Below are 21,751 nucleotides of genomic sequence, written 5' to 3' on the forward strand. Positions count from 1 at the left end.
ACACACCTACAAACCTAGCTACCCACAACTAAAATATATCTAAAATAAATAAGTATTCCATAAATTACGTAATTGGAAATCAAATACATAATTAACAATTAATATTTACTTGTTTATTCATTCAATAAGCATTATTCGGTTTTTAGATCATAAAAGTGCAAATACATGTATACAGTCCACTAACATTTTAAATATGTGAAAAACTATCACGAAACATAAAAGCACAGCAGTTCATCATTAAAAGCATAATCCTAGTTTTTGTCCTAAAATTATACAATATTTGTTATAAAACTGCCAACTAATTAATTCAGAGTACCTAATACATGGGTGCAGTGACCTGTTTAAAGACGTGTTACAAGAAGTAAAAACAAGTAGACCAGTTTGATTGTGCTGCCATTGACATAAAAAAAACATAAGATAAAATCGTATACAATTCGCTCAGTGGCAGAGTTCTATCATAATCATGTTCAATTCCCTCACCAGCATATTCTGGGCATATTGGGATCAGGTCAAAATTTGACTCTGGCCATTCCTTTTAGTTCCCCACATGTGACCCAGGAACTTTGCGATTGCGCTCACAAATAAAGATCTGGCATCTATTTTCAGTATGCGCAAGGCAACACCCGAGTCACCAGAGCCATGCCTAAATTGTATGTATCATTTTCGGCCGGCACCTTTAAAATATCAAGATAACCTTCCAGGGAACAGCTGAATTTAAAATCCATAAATTCTTCAGACAGTCTGACCGACTTGTTATCCCTAAATTCATTCTGCTCTACCTAGGCCCAATACAGCACTTTGTTTCTGGGTGAAGGATGGTGGACAATTGACGCTGTGCCCCATTATCCCAATACTAGTGATGAGGTTTCTAATGTGTTTAATCCATCTTATTTTTCTCAATGTGTCAAGAGAGCAAACCTCATTAAAGGCGACTACAGACGAGGACAATTCTGGGGTAGGAACAAGCCTCTGCCAAAAAAAGAAGCGGGCGAAGCTTCACAAGGTCCTTGACTTGTCTAATACACATATCAAGCTCTAGGGGGCGAAGTGGTGTACTCTGTGGAAGGGGCGCTAGAGTCCTTAGAAACTTATTCTCAGTTACTGTGAGGCCATTCAAATTTTCAAAGCCAAAAAGCCCTGCCCCATAAAGGGCACTACTTACAGCCTTTCTTTTGTATAGCTCCAGAGCTGGGGCAACTGGTTTCGTGTAAGAGTGACAATGTTCCTTCCTTACAGCCCGAATTACCTGGGAGAATTTAAGATAGGCCTTGGTAAGGTGTTGCTTCCAGGCCGTACCTACGGACAATTTAATGCCCAAGTAGCCAGAACAACTCACTCTCTCTAGAGTGATGTTATTTAAGTTCAGGCACCCTCTAAAGGAATTTTGGGGATTCAGCAGCATCAGTTTCATCTTTTAGGTATTTATTTCCATGCCCCTCTTGTCACAAAAGGTCTTGAATCAATTTAATAAACTTTGCAGCCCCATAGGTGTTTTGGAGAAACAAAGGGTATTATCTGTAAAAAGAAGAGTTGAGATTTTTTGATTCCCCAACAAGAAAGGCATCCGCTGGAGTTGCTGATAAGAATGTTATCACTTAGTTGATATATAGCGAAAACAATGTTGGTGCCAGAAAGCAGCTCTGTGCATGATTTTAAAAGGATTGGTGATTTAGCCCTGCCCGCCCCATCTCACCCTGGCATAGTTCTCTGCATGGACCTTTATAAGTAGTGTCAGAATTTCCAAAAGCATATTCATCTCCTTGAGCATCTGTCAAAGCTTGTTCCAGGGTATGAGGTCAAACGCCGACTTCAGATCTATAAAAGCTACGTAAACACTCCCCTTGCCCAGTAATACCACCTTCCAATAAAGAAGGAGAAAATGAAAAACCTGATCAATTGTTCCAGTTTTATGTCGAAACACCACTTGAAGTTGGGACAGAATATGATTCTCAGCAATCCAGTCCTGGATCTTCACCAGAAGGGTGTGACGGAATGCGTTATGGACGCAATTGATCAGGCTAATAGGCCGATAATTGGCCGTATTGCTCCTGTCACCCTTTTTGTGAATTGAGATAACTTCAGCTCCCTTCCACAATTCGGGAACGGGGGCCCCCTGGCAATGTCATTGGAAAATGCCATTATATAAGATGCCCAGTTGTCCTTGTCAGAGAGGAAGAGATCTCCCTAGATACCATCTGGTCCAGATACTTTAGCTGGTACAATCGCCTCAATGGAGGCCATGATTTCCTCCTTAGAAAAGGAGAGCCTCGATGTAAAATGGAATAGATCAAAAGGTGATAATCCTGAGTCATGGCTAATGATGTTCATGTACCAAGCATTAATGTGAACTTGCCCTGCATTGGCCGAAGGTATTATTGTTTATTAATTAATACTTAATTAACTTCCCATCTCATTCCCCTAACAACTTAAAAGATGACAAATAACATATAAAAAAAATAAATTGGCCTTGCATAAATTACATAATAAATATAAATCATACAATTGAATAACATTTATTAAATAAATGTAATCATGAATTACTTAATTACACTCCCACTCTTTCACTCTACAAAGTCAATACCCAGCAATGAAACTCTTAAATTACTATTAAAATTATTTTATTAAAATCTAAATCACTACAAATTGCAAGCCATATTTAAAAAAACAATTCATAACATTATATAAACAATAGTAACACATACAATTAATACATCAACTAAAACATTTTAAAATAATATATAAGGACACGGCAGGGAATACTATGTTGCACGCATCCAGTGCGCACCCTCCGCACTTAATACAGAGTATTCCATACGGGGAGATGCTGCGTATTCGTAGGGTTTGCAGTGAGGACTATGATTTAAAAGTGAAACAACTGGAAAGTAAAAAGCGATTCCTAGAAAGAGGATACAATAGTGCATCTATTGATGCTGCTATAGTTAAATCTAGGAAACGCACCAGGCAAGATCTATTACAGGTCAACAGCAAATCCCAGAAAGCCTGTACTAATAAAGGGGAAGTGGGTAAGGAACCAACCAGATTGATACTAACTTACTCCAGACAGGAACAACAGTTGCGAGCCATTATTAGACGAAATTGGCCTATAGTCCAGGATGACCCAATAATTGGAGCATTGCTCCCTAAGCATCCGGCTATAACTTATAGAAAATCATCCTCAATGGCAAATGCACTAGTTCAAAAAAACCCTGAAGAACAACAGCAAATAGGATGGTTGGTGGCTAGAAATGGTTTCTTTAAATGTTCTAGCTGTAAAGCATGTCAGTATGGTATAAACAAAACCTCATATCACACTGCTTTTAGTGATAAAGCTTTTGATATAAAACAACACCTGACATGTCGGACAGAATATGCTATTTATGTTCTACAATGTAGTTGCAATCTATCATATATAGGCAGCACTAAGTTATCCGTCCATAAACGCATTTTACAACATACAAGGGCCATCGTTAACAATGACCCTAGTTACCCGGTGGCCAGGCACTTTAAATTGCATCATGATAGTAATCTACAATTTCTGAAATATTTTGTCATTGATGCTATCCCAACCCTAAGAAGAGGAGGGGATCGTGAACACAAATTAAGGCGCCTTGAAACAAAATATATTTTAGAGATGGATACTAAGCAGACAGGAGGCCTCAATACTAGTGAGGATCTGCATACTTACCTTGACTAAGAACAATTGTAATAGTATAATCTGTAACAAATAGGCCTACTGCAACCCAATTGGTTTAATCAAACAGATATGCTGAGCACTGCGATCTTTTATCCTCTATGTATTTTCTTCTTTTTATGCTATTTATAGGCTGTAATGTTTAGGTGTTTTTATGGAGTAGATTTTAGTAATTGGATTGTATTTATTAACATTTTATGTGTTTAATATTTATATACATATTTATATTAATTTTAAGTACAATAGTGTGAATCAATTACTCTAAAATACAACCTATAAATTCTCCTAGACCCTAGTCCCAACACTTATACAACAAATACCCCTTACTGCCTCCAAATTCAATTTTGAAATGAAATTAATCAGAAATAAATGAGGCAATGGGAGCAGGATAACATTTTATCAATTATAGCACGAGCACTTTAAAACAAGGGAAAAAGAAGGGTAAAATAAAGCGGTTTGTAGTATGAGAGATTTTTCACAATTTATTAATTTTCTCACATTTTAGGCACTAAAAAATTGGGTCCATTCAATACAATAGACATTAGGTAATACCGGTCCTTTTTTTGCATTTAAGCAAATTATTTCTGAAAATGATCAACAATTGTAATAGAACTAGTATTGACTTACAACACATAATTCAGGAACTAAGCATTTATGCAAATTACTAAGTTCTGATTATGTTATTGTATATATATGCATTTTACAATAAGGTGCTGCTAACTGAGTTTTATTTGTATTTATATATTTATACTCTATGATTGTTAGCTTTATGACTCTTTAGGCATTTATGCCATTATTGTTCAAGTTTTTGAAACATCTTGCAAACTAGTCACTGTTTGATGTTTTTTATGTCTATGAATTATATGATTGGATGCCGTCACTTTAAATAGATTAAGCACACGAGGTAACGCTGTCATGTGATCAAGGCAGGGAGCTGTCGAAACGCGTCATGGCGATATTTCTAAAGGAATAAAATAGAAAATAAGCACTTATCTTGGGTCCACTCTCGTTTGTTTGTCTGAAACCTCGTGAACGAGACTGCTTCATATATATATATATATTACCTACTGGCGGTCGCCAGTAGGTAGTTATAGTTAGGACCACGTTTCCATAGGAAAACCTCAACATTCTATTTTGAATAACTTTGGCGCCGGTCGACGAATCCTCGCGAATTTCTCAAAATAGGTGGGGCGCTACGCTCCGCTCCTACCCTGAAAGTCTCGGGGGGATTCGTCAAGCGGGGGCTGAGATACAAGGGGGGTCCCAAAACGCGTTTTTCCCATGCATTTTTCCATAAGACCTTTAGAACGAGCTACAGCCCGAACGGCTGAACAGAATTACTAGAAATTTGGCAGAGAGGTAGTCCCTAGGTCAAGGAAGTGCCTTTTGTAGGTTTGGTGTAAATCTGTTCAGTAGATTCTGAGAAAATAGCCTTTAAATCAATATATATATCTGAGCCCGCTTACGGTACGCTTACCGTACGCTTACCGTACGCTTACCGTAAGCTTACGGTGGCGTGCGCGAGCGCGATTCTGATTGGCTCTTAGATCTTAGTAAACATTCGAATCGGCCGAAACCAGGAAGCGGCGTCCGCCATTTTGTCTCTCGCACTGAGTGTTGTTTATCAAACATGATGGCCAAAAACATGTTACGGGGCTGTTTTGACAACTCCCTCCCACATAGTCATGTTGAGGGAGTCCCCAAACATCCCCCAAGAGCAAAAACGGTTTTATTTTTTTTTCGGCAATTTCGCGGGGTACGCTTACCGTACGCTTACCGTACGCTTACCGTAAGCTTACCGTACGCTTACGGTAAAAAAATAAAAATAAAAAAAACACTATCCACACTTACCCCACCCCCTGTGCTTTTGGTGGCCGCAGGCCACCAAATGTGCAGGGCTTATTAATAGGGAAAAAAAACGTAATTTTGGCAACATGAAATTATAAAATCGAAATAAAAAAAACACTATCCACATTGACCTCACCCCCTGTGCTTTTGGTGGCCGAAGGCCACCAAATGTACAGGGCTTATTAAAGTTGATAAAAACCGTGCACGGAACGAACTGCGTTAAGTGGGCGCGCACGCCACAAATGGCGTAAAGTAACTTAGCATTTAAAAAACCGTACAAATTCACTGAAAAAACCATAGGTTTCACACACGTTATAGTTAGGAAATAGCATTTAAAAAACCTTGCTAATTCACTGAAAAAACCATAGGTTTCACACATGTTATAGTTAGCTGGACACTTTACTGATAAAAAACCAATGAAATTCCCCCGTTATAGTTACTGTAGGCAACTATAACTCACGCGACCGTAATCCTCTGCTGATGACATATGTGTCTTTATGAAAAAAAAATATTTGTAATATATGTATAGCTAAAATTTAATGGAAGAAGATATGGGCAAATAAGTGTCTAAATACAGTATTAGCATCAGCAGAGGATTGCGGTCGCGTGAGTTATAGTTGCCTACAGTAACTATAACGGGGGAATTTCATTGGTTTTTTATCAGTAAAATGTCCAGCTAACTATAACATGTGTGAAACCTATGGTTTTTTCAGTGAATTAGCAAGGTTTTTTAAATGCTATTTCCTAACTATAACGTGTGTGAAACCTATGGTTTTTTCAGTGAATATATATATATATATATATATATATATATATATATATATATATATATATATATATATATATATATATATATATATATATTATATATATATATACACATATATATATATATTTTAACCACTATATTAGTGAAAACAATATTAAAAATATTGATGTTATTTAAAATGATATTACTTACCTTCAAAAACGATATTCTTGTCAACAATATTTGTGCATCACAGTATTTGTGTGTCACGATATTCATTTTTGGATATTTCAGTCAACCAATATTTTTTAATTGATATTTTGTCCAAACATCCGATGGAAACCACCTCGGCCTGGAAATCAGGCTTCTCCCTCTGAGAGCTTCTTCCTGCCATGGATAAAGGCTTCACTGATACCTCATCCAGAGCTCCTCGACCGCGACAACTCCTCCTTCAACCCAGCAGAATGTATCCATTTCCATATGTTGTTTCTTTCCACCCCAGACGAATAGCTCTTGCAGCTTTCATAGTTCCTCTAGCAACTTTATGGTGAACTAAGGGGGCAGATGGTAAAAATGTAGTTAAATTGTAATGCTACATTCATTTTTATCACTTAATCAGATTGACAGGTTGATGGGCAACCATCGAGCGATGTGCATTTTCATGATGTCTATTATAGGGTGTCTGTTGTCTTCCATCATGTTGCCAAGCCCTCTATTTGGGAAGATCCCTAAGTATTTCAATCTGATCTCTTTCAACGTAAAAAATGGTTACCACGGTCAGGTATCGTAGTAGTAGATCTAGTGAGAAGCAGAGCTTCACACTTCCCCAGTTAATACAGTAGCCCATGAATTCGGTGTCTCAAGAACAGCGCTGTGAAACGATTGATGGAGGTGGCAGGATCCAAGACCTGATACCAGAATGTCATTCACATACAGGAGGACTGTGTGTTCTACCGCCAGGGTTTGTATCCAGTGGCGGACCCTCATTTTATTTATTTATTTATTTACTTAACTCTGTTCGGCCGTTTGCCGGAGTTTACTACCCCCCCACCTCATCCCCTCCGCCGCCCCCGCCCGACCGCAGCACTCTTTCGAGGAGCCGCCACTTTTTGTATCCCTCTAATGCTGGGGTCCCTTTTGATAGCAATTTCCAAAGGGTGGATCCCCAATATAAAAAGCAGTGGGGACATCCCTGTCTTGTACACTGAGTTATCTCAAAAGGGCAGGATATGCAACCATTACAGATGACAAAGGCAACATGGTTCGAAAAGAACCAATTGGTCTTCTTAAGATATTTTGCCCCTATTTATATGTGTGTCAATACCCAAAACAGGAACCCACAATTCCACCCCATCAAATGCCTTTCCAGCGTCCAGTCAGAGCACTGCTTTTTTATTTGCATCCCTGCGTACTTGCCAACGAATGTGAGCCATTGGAGCGATGGGAAACAGATGCTCCATGATCAAGTTGAATCGATGATGGCTGATCCAGGGAAAACTCCCTCTTTTTCAACATTTACTTACGTAAGTGGTCCTTGGGTTCAGTACATTTCATAAAGTGTTATAGCTGGCACAACCTCTCAGATTTACCGACCCAGAGGGTTTGCGACAGTCAAAATATTGTGTACTTGAGGCCCTGTGTACTCTACATTTCTAAGACGCCGGAGTGTTCCCACAGAAATTAGTGGTTATGCCACATCAGTGCAAGTGGTTTGTCAATCAGCTGGCAAAATACAAAACTTCAAACACTGGTGGATTTAAAGCGTCCGATAAATATCCTCGACATATACTGCAATGTTAATGACGTAATATTCAAATGAGCAGAAAAAGTCAATAAAGCTTCATGGTAAACGTGAGAAAAATATGTATAAACTTATATAAAGAGATCCTAAAAGTGATAAAACAGTACTAGACTACCAAAACCCCACTATTGTGATCCAATGAAGTAGCAATAGGACAGAATTAATTCTTTAGGAACAGTGGTTGGTTGGTATCCTTAAGCTCTGGAGCCACTAAAATCGACAATAGAAACAGGGCCAGAGGTACGACTCGTTTTTGCATGCGCAAACAGGTTTGCGAACCCGTTTGTGCTTGCAAAAACATCATGAGCCATGTACAAAGATTATTTAGCGAGTCGCAATTTATTTGCAACTCCCTAAAGAGGTGTTGCGACTTGCTATTTGGGGTCGCAAAACACTTGCAATTACCACCTACTTCAAGTAGGTGGTAATGCTTTCCCAAATGGTTAGGGGCCCCCAGGGGATCCCTTCCCTTTGCAAATGTATGCAAAAATATTTTTTAAGGGCAGGCAGTGGTCCCAAGGATCACTGCTTACCCTTAAAAAATTAAACGAAAACATTTCATTTTTTTAAAAAAAAATGCATCTAGTTTTCCTTTAAGGAAAACGGGTTACATTTTTTAAAACTCTGCTCTATTTCAAAGCAGTCCCAAACATGGTGGTCTGCTGAGCCCAGCAGGCCACCATCCCTGGGAGGGCCTGTCATTTCCAATGGGCTAGCAAATTGCGAGATGCTCATTAATATTAATGAGCCTTGCAATTTGCCACTCAATTGAGAAACGCAAACAGTGTTAAACACACTGTTGTACATTTTATTTTGCGCCTCGCAATTTGCGACTCGCAATTAGTTGCAAATTGCGAGGCGCAAAATAAAATGGGTGCTCATCTGGCCCATAAACATTTATAAAACTTAGCAGAAGTAATAGAAAAAGCTAAACATTATCACTAACCATCAAAAGCAATGCTTAGAAGCGACTGTGCTGCTATGTGCTTTCCACATCGTTGAAGTTGCTATATGTAGGACCACTGGAAGTATGAGGCAGAGGAGAACCAAATTATGTGACAGGGTTGATAAATTATGTGGCAGGAAAAGGCAAATTATGTGACATAATGCAACACATTTTGTGATACTATTACTTCATTATTTTGTCATTTTTACATCTCGTAACAGTGTTTGATTTAAGAGATCACTTTATTAGTACCAATTTAACACCCACATACAGCAATAAGCTACAAAAAGATGAACAGACAACCTTTGAAAAGCTTTTGGGTGCACAGGAACCTGAGTTATCATATTTATTTGTAAGCTTTTGATCCGTTTCAGCTCGAAACAGTGCCCAAAGTGACAGGGATCTGAGGGGCACAACATGCCCATACATTTTTAATGTTAGAAAAACAGCACACCTACTTTTTCCGAAAAGTCACTGGTCCCAGGGCGATTATTTGTGACTGTTGAAATTCTTCCTGTGAGTGTAAGGCAGGTAGTCTACTGTGCTGTGAAATCGAGGGAGGTGCATACATCTAAACAAGCCTTCTTGCCATGGTGCCTCTTTGAATGAAAGAAATGTAAATTTGTGCAACTGGTCAATCCGCAAATGTAAAGGGTACTTGGAATCTGTTATTGGCTTTAATTGCTGGAATCACTTGAAGCTTCCTGAGGACACATATTTATTTTCTAGAGGTATTGTAAGGGAACTACCAGCTTAACTGTGAAGTGCGTTCTTTGAAAAGACAGTTATAAAAAAAAATGGTCACTGATGACACACATTTATTCTTTTTGAGGAGTGTTAGAAATGGGATGCTCCCGCTCAGAATGAGCCCAAATGCGGGGTAGGCACCCGCTTCAGCGTGTGCTGCAAATGCGGGGTAGGCTCCCGCTTCAGCGTGTGCTGCAAATGCGGGGTAGGCTCCCATTACACTCAGGGATCACGGGGGAATCCCCACGCTGGGATGCAGGTTTAAATTAATAACATACATCTTCACAGTGTTTTCTGTCACAGACTGGGACCTTGCAGCACTAAACATACACAAGTCAGTATTCTTCACTGCACCCTCCAGTATTCGATTCTGTGACTCTCTAGTGAAGTGCATTAACTGACAGTTTCATAATGTACGACAGTGCATTTTCCACTGAGTGACTTAAGTTGAGGTTATTTTTCATTTACGCTGCGTGTCATTTTATTTGTATTCACCTGAAAGTTAAGGACCGAAAAAGCGATAGAATATTTAGTTTTTTTAGCCATATATTTGACCATGACTCTACACGCACTCACCCCGACCCCCTTGCGCACAGCATTGCCGTTCCCCCACTTTTTTTTATAATGTACTTTTATCACTGGTGAAAACCATTATTTCTTTTGTAAAATCTGCAGATTGGACCCGGGCCGGGAAGGCAGAGCCGGACTATGACAAGTGCCTACCCATGGGGTGCTCAATATCATGCACGCACTGTGAGGCGTTCAGTAGCTTCCTTGAATGGGTGCTAAGCACAAGGATCCCAGAGGGCGGGCGGGTGCACTATCTAGATGACTTCCTATTCATAGGGAGAGCAGACACGAAGGAGTGCGGCAACCTCCTAGATGACGTTTGTCCAAATGGTGCAGGAGCTAGGCATCCCCCTGGCCCAAGACAAAACGGAAGGACCAACCACGAGATTGGTCTTTCTGGGTATTAAGTTGGACTCGGTAGCCGGAACGTGCAGGCTGACCCCAGAGAAGGTAGCTGACCTGCGCGCATCCATAACACAAATGGGTCAGCAAAAGAAAGCAACACTGAAGGAGATACAACAATTGCTAGGTAAACTGAACTGCGCCACCAGGGTGATCCCCGCGGGGCGCACATTCGCCAGGCGACTGGCAGGGCTGACCAAGGGCATAACACAGAAGCATCACAGAGTCCGCATTACAAAAGGGGTGAAAGAGGACCTGGCGCAGTGGGATAGTTTTCTAGCAGATTTCAATGGCACCCTAATATGGTGGGATCCCTGGGTACATGCACACAAGCTAGAGCTCTACACCGACTCAGCAGGAGGGCACGGCTTCGGGGCAGTGCTGGAAACCGCATGGACAGCAGGGGAATGGCTGGAGGGGTGGCAAAGCACAGGGTTAACAAAGAACATAGCATTGCTAGAACTATTCCCCATAGTAGTGGCTTTCCACATCTGGGCCCGGCAGCTGGCGAACACGCAAATCACACTATGGTCAGATAACCATGCGGTGGTTCAGGCCATCAACACAGGGCCAGCAAGATGCCCAGCGGTGGGGACCCTTTTGCGTAGACTAGTGGGTTACCAGCTACAGGGCAACATTGCGACCAGGGTACTACACATCCCAGGTGCAAAAATCTCAGTGGCGGATGCCATTTCTCGTTTTCAGTGGGACAGATTCAGGGAACTTGCCCCTACAGCCGACAGGCGGATGACCAAAATGCCAGATGAAGCATGGGCATGGGTGGAGCAGGGCTGGAGACGCTGCTGAGCAATGTATTGGCCCCAAAAAAAAGAAATTGTTTCAGTAAGTGCTGGGACACATTCAGGGCACAGACTGGATTAGCAGAGAACCAGTGGGCCACACAGGAGGAATTCATGGGTTTAATAGAATGGGCTTTCTTGGCGGGAAAGACAAAAACCTGGGCCCAGTCGCACCTCAATGCTGTAGCATTTTATACAAAAATGGAAGGACATGCAGGCCCCGCCAGGTCCTTTAACCCCTTGAGTGCCCCGCCCTTTCCATGCCCTGTGCCGGGCGTTTCATTAGCGGGCGGGGCTCATGACAAGAGAGTCTCGTCATGGGCACAGCGCAACCGCGGCCCATGACAAGACCATCTCGTCATGGGCACTCAAGGGGTTAAAAGCAGAATTGCAATGAAGGGATGAGGGCGACTGCAACAGCCAAACAAGGATAGGAGGCGCCCTATTCAGTTTGAAATACTAACTAGAATGCTGGAGCCAACATCAGAGGTGTGTTCATCAAGACAGGAGGCGGGCTTTTCCGCACAGCCTTTGCGGTAGCATTCTTTGGGGCCTACAGGGTCAGTGAGCTAGTAGCCCCAGCAATAAACAACCCAGGCACAGCCTGCATCCACAGAAGAGACGCAGTGATAGGCAGCGGCCACATGGACATACTGCTAAGGCGGTCAAAAACAGACCAAGCAGGCAAGGGTAGGAGGACCAGGATTCACTGCGCGGCGAATGCAAAAGCCTGCGCGGTGTGCTTACTGAAGGAGCACCTAGGGGAGGGGGAACCAAGCCAGGGACCACTATTTAGACACATGGACGGGTCCTTCCTCAGCCGCTTTCTATTTATAGTGGTAACGAGAAAAACACTGGCTAAGATAGGCCTCCCCGCGCGCGAATATGGCTTGCACTCCTTGAGATTGGGGCAGCCACAACAGCTGCGGGGATGGGACTGGGGGAAGGGCTGATCAAGGGGATAGGGTGCTGGTGCTCCAGTGCATTCAAGCGTTATATACTCCCCACGGTTTACTGAGCCCAATTTTCACCCGCCCCATTCAGGTCCGAGAGACTCGCGGAAGAAGGTGTGGATACTAGGACACTCCTACATAACGCAGGCGCAAAAGTGGGCGGCAGCCAGACGCAAATTCAGCAGAGTATGGCTGTGGGATACCAGTAGTGGTTGGGGCGCTCGGGAATGAAATGGGACCAACTGCTACCAGCGGCGTGGGAAGCATTGAAACTCGGTGGCAGACCGGATGCGGTAGTGATCCACCTGGGAGGGAACGACCTGGCAGCAATGGAAGGTGAGCACTACTGGAGACCATGCAGAACAGTCTTGCGGCAATGGAGCCAGGAGCAGTCGAAAAATCCAGAAGAAAGCTTAACATTACCATGGTCAAGATTTGCAGGGCCCAGGGATGGGGCTTCGTTCGGCATGGATTCATAAACCTGAGGTCTCCCGGGTATCACCTGGAAGACGGGGTTCACCTCACCGGGGTGGGAATGGACATATTCCTCCTAAACATCGTGGGGGTACTGGAGCAAATGGGGTACAATTAGGGCGCGTCTGAAAGGCCGGGGCAAGGTGGGAGCTCCCTCCGATCGGGAAACCATGGGGAGCTTGGCGGATCAAACACAAGGAAGAAAATATGAATCAAAATTACTAGAAAAATAGACGGAAGGCTCTCACAGTGTCCTTGAGATGCCTCATGGCAGGGGCACTGAGGGAGCTATAGGGCCGCCACAGAAAGAATAGAGGTGACACTCCCGCAGGGCCCTTGAGATGCCCCCCACTGGGAGAAGTCAGGGCCCACACAAAGCGACCAGGGCGAGCGGGACGACACTTGCAGCCCGGGCATGTCCAAACGGATAACCCCCCCCCAAATCGGTAGCAAGTTGAAGCCTAGACCTGCGGATTGAATCCCAGACAGAGGTCCCTCCCTCCTCTTCCCAGGATATTGAGGAGGCTGAGTCCCTGAAACAAATGAAAGCGAAACATGGACATCGATGGATTATGACCATGGATTTTGAAATGTCAAGAAAATTTTATGTGAAAAATTATTTGTTAAAAAATAAAACTGCAACCCTTTCAGGTACCAAAGAAGTTGTCAGTGGTGATTTAAGAGGAAAGCGCGCAATTGGTGGTAACAAGCGCAGGGGGAAGGAATCGCTGTCTGGAAGGGGTTTAGTCAATAGATGTTGGATTATATGGTAAAATCAGCAAATCCATAACTGTGCAAGAATCACCAGAGCCACTGAATTGCGGATTTCCAGTGGACCTGCCTATGTCTCTTTCTTGCTGCAACTGAATTTCTCGAAGCACTGAATCTTGAAACATGATACTTCCCCCCCCAAAAAAGCTGCATTTGCCTCCTCAGTCGATAAAAATGTGTCGATCATATTTTTACTGCAAATATGATGGGGATATTCCACTTAAAAGCATGTCTTTGTGAACACTGTTCTCAATGTTGCCACAATTTTAAAGCAAATAAAAAGCTATTCTGGTACGTCTATTCCCTTTTTTCATAGAATGGAAACTTTGAAAAACAGTCAATCAGAATAAAGTATCGACCATTAAACATAAAGGCATTTTGAAAATGAGTTTTATCTATCACTAAGGCAGCGTGTTGCCTGCCGACATGGAAATGTGTCAGTGTTCTTCCGCTTAAAATTCAGTGGAAGGGAACGACTCAGCAGGAAGCACTGCTTGTGAACAATCTGTAATGAAGTATGAATGATTGCAGGATATCAGGCAGGGATACTTCATGAATGCAAGATCACAACACAATCCCTCTGCCATGCTCACTGACAGTAGAGCAGGAATGGGGGGACTGGTGATTACAATGAACCCTATGATTATATCTTTCTGGTGGATTTTGAGAATTTAAGGAATGATGCATTGACTGAAAATAATGCCAATACAGAATAATGTGCACACAACAAATAATGTTCAATAACGGGTCGTACAGCAGGCCGAAAAGCGGCGATGATTTTATCGCCTTGTCAGCAAAGACACGCGTGTTTTGCTGATTTTGCTCCCGTTTCCAGCACGCCTAACTTCGCATCGCTAATGAGATGCAAAGTAGGCGTGTCTGTGGACAAAACATGGGTAAATATCGCGAAGGCAGCTTTGCGATATTTACAATGCGGGAAAATGATTATTTTAATCACGCTAGGTATGCCTTAACGCAGGAATTTAACGTTTGTTAAATTCCTGACTAAGGCATATCTAACATGGGAGGTGGATTCATGTGATACGACCACAGGGTCGACTCGTATTATCAAGCATATCGCCGTTTTGCATGGAACATCGCTGGTTTTAGCGATGTTCCATTGAAAAGGGCGCTATTGCTGGAATATATTTCGCCATGGTGCTAAGCGTTGCTTATACAACGCTAGCCTGGCGTAATATTCCAGCGATAGAAAAAAATGCGGTATACAAGGTCAGCAATAATTATCGCTGCCTGTTGCAAATATGCCCCTAAAATTGGTGGCGATAGGGACTTTGCCTTATTTACAAGGCAGTGTCAAACCGCTTCACACTGTGTTGTAAACAAGGCACACTTTCCCGCTGTACTTAGAGAAAACAGCAGTGTGTTATTTTTGATGATTGTCAAGCAACATAGACTGCTTCAAGCAGATATCTCCTTGAACTTGTCTCTATAGTGGTTCTTCAATTTTTTTTTCAGGAAACTGACATTTGCATTGTGCAGTATTTCACAATAACCGATCAGGAAATACCCCCACATTTTCTCGTCAACTATTACAGGAACATAAAACTAATATGTTCTCTTCTCCTCTGAGTGGAAACCCTGGTTTTTCTTCATTTTAACTCTTCTACAAAAATTCTAATGCTCCAGCACTTTTATTATTTGAGTCCACCTGCTTCGCAACCTGGTTCATTTTTATTACCTTTGTTCTTTTTAGTTATATTTGAAGAGCCTCCGCGTTTCTGCAGTACAAAGCCCAGGTTGCCAGCAGCCGTGATGATCTAAACATTGTGTGTCAGGCACAGCGACTCTGAGGCCTTTCAGGGAACACAATGTCCCTACATATGAATGTGAGGAGAAAAGAAAGCAAAGCGGGCAGTCGGTGTCGGAGCAGCGCTGTTACAGAGAACTGTGCCTTTCCTCGGAGTTCATTGAAAAGGGGAGGCTGGAGGGTGCATACCGCAGTCACCCTGGCCCCCAAGCCATGAGGCATCTTCTCAGAGCATTAGCGTCACCGGCAGACATTTGTCGCCATTTTCATCCTGACTCGATGGCAGATAGGATTCAGTAGTAGAACACAATAACAGCGGCTGGGGAAGATGATGTCTTTGTCTCGCTAGTGCGGGGTTGTCGTTGCCAAGAGCAACGTTTTGTTCCTGCTGAGAAGCCGTCTGGTGAAATATATCATATAGCGCTTAATGGAATTTTATGAAATCTCATAGCTGGGTGTAGACTTCGTGGCTCCGCCCCACCGCTCTCAGCCTGGCCAGTTATTGTGATAGCTGTGGTTGTAATTGATGGCGTTTGCCCGCAGAGCAGATGAACCAGGAAGCAGAGGACTCCTACGGTGCAAACCATGAGATGTGAAATGTCATTTGAACTGAAAAACACAAATATATGGGCGCTGAAAAAATTCCTGCAAAGCATATTTTTTCAGTGCTGCCTTTGTAGCTCTAGCTAGATAGAGTCAATTGTAACTGTCTTGCTGGAGTTAAAAGCAACTTCTTCTCAATCCCAATCCCAACAACCTGTACCAGGATGGGCGGTGGACTTCAGCTCGGTGGCGGGCACAAAGGAAAGTGCGCCCGCCACTGTACACGTTGACGCTGAGCGGGCAGCCCTACAACTACCACGTCCCTCCCCTTCTTTCCACCATCTCGGAGCTCTCCATGCACTCATTGCTCTGATTGGGAAGAAATGGTCATAACACTCCTCTTGCTTGGAGTGCAAAATGTCTCCTTAATTACAACTGGCAAGCAGAGCACCTAGCCCTTCAGCTGAGCCGCACCAGCTACTTTGTCAACTTGGCTAACAAAAAGTTCTAAACCAACCCACCTCAAATAGGTAACTCCCACCCTCAACACTTCTGAAGAACACCCAACCTTTCAAATGTCATGAGTCCTCGTGGTCCTTGAACCGTGACCCGCATTTACCATCTTGTTGAGCCTGCCTAATCTTGGACCAGGCCCTCGTCCTTCCCCCAAATCTTGGCTCTATTCTTCTTTGCTCTTTCTTACATCCCTCCTCGTTCCACAATCAGCTGAACAGTTTGCCTTCCTTCGCCACCACAAAGCCCCTGCACTGAGGTGTTATTTCCGTCCCCATAAACTCAAAGGAGGATATTCACAACAACGTGTGATAACTACCGCAAGTGTAGGGTAACACAACTTTCAATATCGCAGCACATCGCAGGAAAATAACCCTGTGTCAACTTGGAATTCACATGGCGGTACCATGCGATAGTCCACCGACACCGCAGACAATGTCTGCTATACAACCACCACAATGGAGATAAAAACACAAAGCACAACACCAAAAAACACGTGATGGGCCAAAGCGCGATGAGGAAATCAGCGATAAGTAGCGCCAGGCCTACAACACACACCTGGCAGGCCGAAAATATCACCATAAAAAGTAGAAAAAACACCCACACCAAAACTGACCTACACCCAAGCACCATGGAGGCAGCCGGAGCAGGCGCAGAGGATGAGCGCAACCCCACAGGCACCATGGACGACCAGCCAGGGACATCGAGGACAGGGAAGGGCAAGGACAAGAAGACAAGGAAGACAAAGTTCAGTCCGCAGGCGAACAGGATCATAGTCACGAAGGTGATGGAACACCATCAACAACTCTTCGTCACCTCCAACGTGTCATTGGGCACCAAAACTGCAATATGGCAATACATCGTCGACAAGGTGAATGCCGTCGGAGAGCACAAGCGGACAATGGATGAGGTCAAGAGCCGATGAAATGACATCAAGTGGAAACCAAGGAGAAACTCTCCGCCCACCAGAGGGCAGCAATGCAAACTGGAGGTGGGGGCCCAGCGCCACGGCTGAAGCTGGATGGCAGGGAGGAGCTGGTGTCGACAGTCATCAGTGTGGATACTGTGGCCGGAGTAGGGGGACCGAACACTGCTCCACAGGACACAACACAACCGCACCAGGGTGAGTGACCACCAGGTATTGGGGGGACGGGTGGAGATGGCCATGATGGCACACATGCACAATCAAGTAGGGCACAGTACACACCCACAATGACCCTCGCACAGACCCACAGACTGTCACAATGTACCATACCATGCTGTCTAAATTTCAACCTGTACCATGCGGCTACATACATGTGGACACATTGTAATACACCATCTCCCCTTCACATTGCAGGGGCATTGTCAACACCTCCTGCAGAGCAGTCCAAGCCACTCTTCACTGATGACGCGGAGGACAACACCAGCATCGACGCACAAGCCCTCCTAGACTTCATTGACCTCATCCGCGACTCACCTCCAGGATCAGGGCAGCCCAGCTACATCGCTTCATGCAAATGCGCATGCGGACGCCCGCGCATGCGCATTTCTCATGAGAAATGCGCATGCATGGGCGTCCGCACATGCGCATTTGCATGAAGAAGTTACCATCAGAAAGAAGAGGGAGCCCCGGGACGCCGCGCTGAAGGTAAGGAGGTTTATATTTACTTTTAACCTTCTTTAAATTATTTAGTTATTTATTATTTTTAAAATAGGGCGGGCGGGAGGCGGGTGGCGCGTAGTGGGGCTACGCGGAGCACGCGAGTGTGCGTAGATTTTGCCACACTATGCGCTGCTCCACGTAGCCCCACTACGCCCACTATGCCCAGGCCTGACCGCCACATTGCGTAGCTTCCGGGATCACAGAGTTAGTGACACCCATTGGACTGAGCGGGTTTGCAGCCTGCGATGGTGCCGGGTGCACTGGTATGTCCTCTGCCATGGAGTAATCAAGAGCCAGCACCAAACATGAGACCTGTTGGCCTGTGGAACGTGGCTGCATGGTGTGGAGGGTGCCATGTCCGCGGGCCCCGGGCTTGTGGCTTGCAGCAGCACGTGGTAGGACCTACCGTCTACGCACTGGTGGCGGAAGGTGAGCAGTGAGGCCTGGGTGTGCATGGGCGGGCATGCTTGGATGGGCGGCGGGTGGGGTTGGGGTGCCTCTGCCTGGGTGTGCATGGGCAGGCAGGTGCTGTTGTCTTGTGCAGGTGTGTGTACTGTGCCAGTCATGTATCTGGACTCTGTTTCAGCTGGTGGCTCTGATTTGGATGTGTGACCTGGTGAACTGCTATACATACCAGCATGTGGTTGGAGACACACCGGTGGCAGCAGGTGAGCAGTTTGGCCTGGGTGCGCAGGGGTGGCACTGTCTCTCTCTCTCCCCCTCTCTTCTTCTCTCTCTCCCCCTCTCTTCTTCTCTCTCTCCCCCTCTCTTCTTCACTCTCTCCCCCTCTTTTCTTATCTCTCTCCCCCTCTCTTCTTCTCTCTACTTCTCACCAGTTGTGATTGTGCGACATCAGGCGGATTGTTTTGTGCATGTTTGGGTGTGGTTGATGTGGCATGTCTTTGGTCTGGGGGGGTGCCAGGGAGAGGGGTTCCTGGGGGTGGTATCGGTGGGTGTTGTGGCCCTCTTTGGTGTCCGAGCTGCGTGATGGGTGGCATTCTGTTGCCCTTCGGGTATGGCCCTCAGCTGGTCTCCCTTTTGTGGTGCAGGCTGCCGTCCGACTTTACACCAGATCAGAGCAGGTGTAGATTTCCTGGTGCTAACGCGCCTTATCGCCTGTTTTGTGTTTTTATCACCGATGTGGCTGGTCGTTGTGAATGTTGTGGTGTGATGTTGTTGCGGATTTTGGCACGGGAACGCCCACTCTGCATCTCATTATCAATAGTTGCACGGGTCCTCTGTGGCGATGTTTTTCGCGGCTGCTATCGCGGGTAAACTGGTGCTGTGGGCTGTTTACACCGGCTTGTGAATGGGGAGGTATTTTTCTCGCAACTTTGGCTGCGATAAAGTGCTGTTAACTTGGCCAATTCTTCTAAATGAAGGTTATTGTCTTACTCAGACAAGTGTGTCCCATCGTGCCTGAACATCTGCGGGGACGCAAAAAGAATGCTCTAGTATGCTGTCACACGCACTGCTCATCTTGCAGAGACAGTCAACTCGCTATTCAGCTCCTTCCACGCTTTATTAATTGCAGCTGGCCAATGCACACCCTTTCACACCCTCCTAGGCAATAGCCTTGTCCTGAATTTCTAGAAAATCAGCATTTCAAAGTCCCACTTCATGGGTTTCAGCAAATACAGGCCAGTGGATTGCACTAGATCATTCTCTCCTAGATGAATGACTAAATCATCAATTATGCCCCAATTTTTGCTTTAATCTCACAATGCGGATCCCACTGAGGACAAACCAATATACCTTGGCACCATCTTTTTCCAGTCCCAGCTGGTTGCCTCCAAATTGGCTTTCTGTCTACATGCCGGCCTACTGCACCAAGTGATGTCCCGAGATCCACATATCCCACGGGTACGACTGCACAATGAGCACCTGCCAATACAGAAAGCAACCCGTTGGTTTATTTCTTGCCAAATATACCTCCACACACATCAGCTCCACCACCTACCCAAACCCTTCAGTCTGTCTTTCCCCATCCCCAGCCGGAAACCCTCCATTGCTGTCTCTATCCAAAATGAGTGAGTGCCAAAGCCCGTAAGCATCTTTTCAACACTTCCAGCACCACCCCACGATTACTGCCGAACTTTTTTCATGCAGGATAATGGGGCCCTCACCCAAACCCCTCAAAAAGGTGCAAAAATGCAGTCAAGGGCAAACTCGCGCCCCACCCAAATCCTATAAACACACCACTGTCCCCTTACCCTTTTAGTGAGATTAGGAACTCCTCAAAAGAGCTTCCAAAGCTTCAAACCCGTTGTATGGCCCACCAGGTCGTCCTAGTGATTTGAAGAGTTGTGCCTCCTAGGAGGAAGCTCATGCAGCTTTTAGCTGCTCCACTTTTGCCCTTAGGATCTTGATCAAAACTGAGAGCCTCACACGAGGCAGCTTGCCATGCAGGCGGGAGCAGCCACCCAACACCCTCTGATCCAGTTCTCCTCCACATGGGTCATAATCATATCACATCTTCCCATACAATTCAATACCTTCCAAATTCCCCCTATGGTAATAGCTGATAAAACCCTCTCTGTTTGACCTAAAATGAATTCCAACATATACTCATGGCCACACCGTCTGGCACTCAATGCAGTGAAATCCCTCAAATTCTCCCAGAATATATTCCTTGTGGGCTGTGGATCAGCCACTTAATTGTCAAGACCCACCATGTGCTTACATCGAAACAAGGGGGCAGATTTACAAGACCCTTGCGCCACTTTTGCGTCACATTTTTCCATGTTAAAAGAGACGCAAAAGTGGGGCAAGGGGCCTGTAAATCTGCCCCAAGATGTTCTTCTCCAAGCACAGCAAGACCACTACTCTCAGAATCCTCAACACCCAAGCCTCAGAAGCAGTCTTCCTGTTCCCAACCTGCACCACTGTTGCATTTTCAGACTCAAATGTCACCCTCCTGTTCCTCAAGTTATCACCTCACAGACGGACTGTCAACAGCAAAGGAAAAAGTCTCAAAAAGGCATCATTGTGGCACCTGACCTTCCGACATTGAGGCCATCTCTCCATGCACCAATGCCCCTCCCAGAACATCCCGAAACTCTCCGCACCCGAGGCATCCAGAAAAACCTTCGCCTTCCATGTCATCATGTCCCTTTGAAGCTATATGGTTACTTTGTTATGCCCCCACAAAAATGCTTCCAAAAAACAACTCATCCTTTACACAGCTGGACAGCACCCCACGTTGCCAAAGCAATGATTCTTCAAAAGCACAGTTGTAGTCACCAGCCCACATACAAATTTCAAAGGATAATAAAACAGCTTTTGGCCAGTCGCAGCTCACACTAACCTCCCTGCAGGAGCTCATTAATCAAACCATTCAGCACTTCCAACTTGTTCCTTGGAAGCCTCAACACCATTGTCACCGAGTCCAACTCAGTCCCCCAAAAAGGTCAAAGTAGTAGCCGGTCCCTCTGGGCCTCACTCATTTATGAGACAGTGGCACCACGTTTACACTATGCGAAGTGGTATAGGCATGACGCAAATCTCAAAGTCATATTTTAGAGGGCACGC

The sequence above is a fragment of the Triturus cristatus genome, chromosome 3_2 (assembly GCF_964204655.1).
Source record: "Triturus cristatus chromosome 3_2, aTriCri1.1, whole genome shotgun sequence".
Taxonomy (NCBI): Eukaryota; Metazoa; Chordata; class Amphibia; order Caudata; family Salamandridae; genus Triturus; species Triturus cristatus.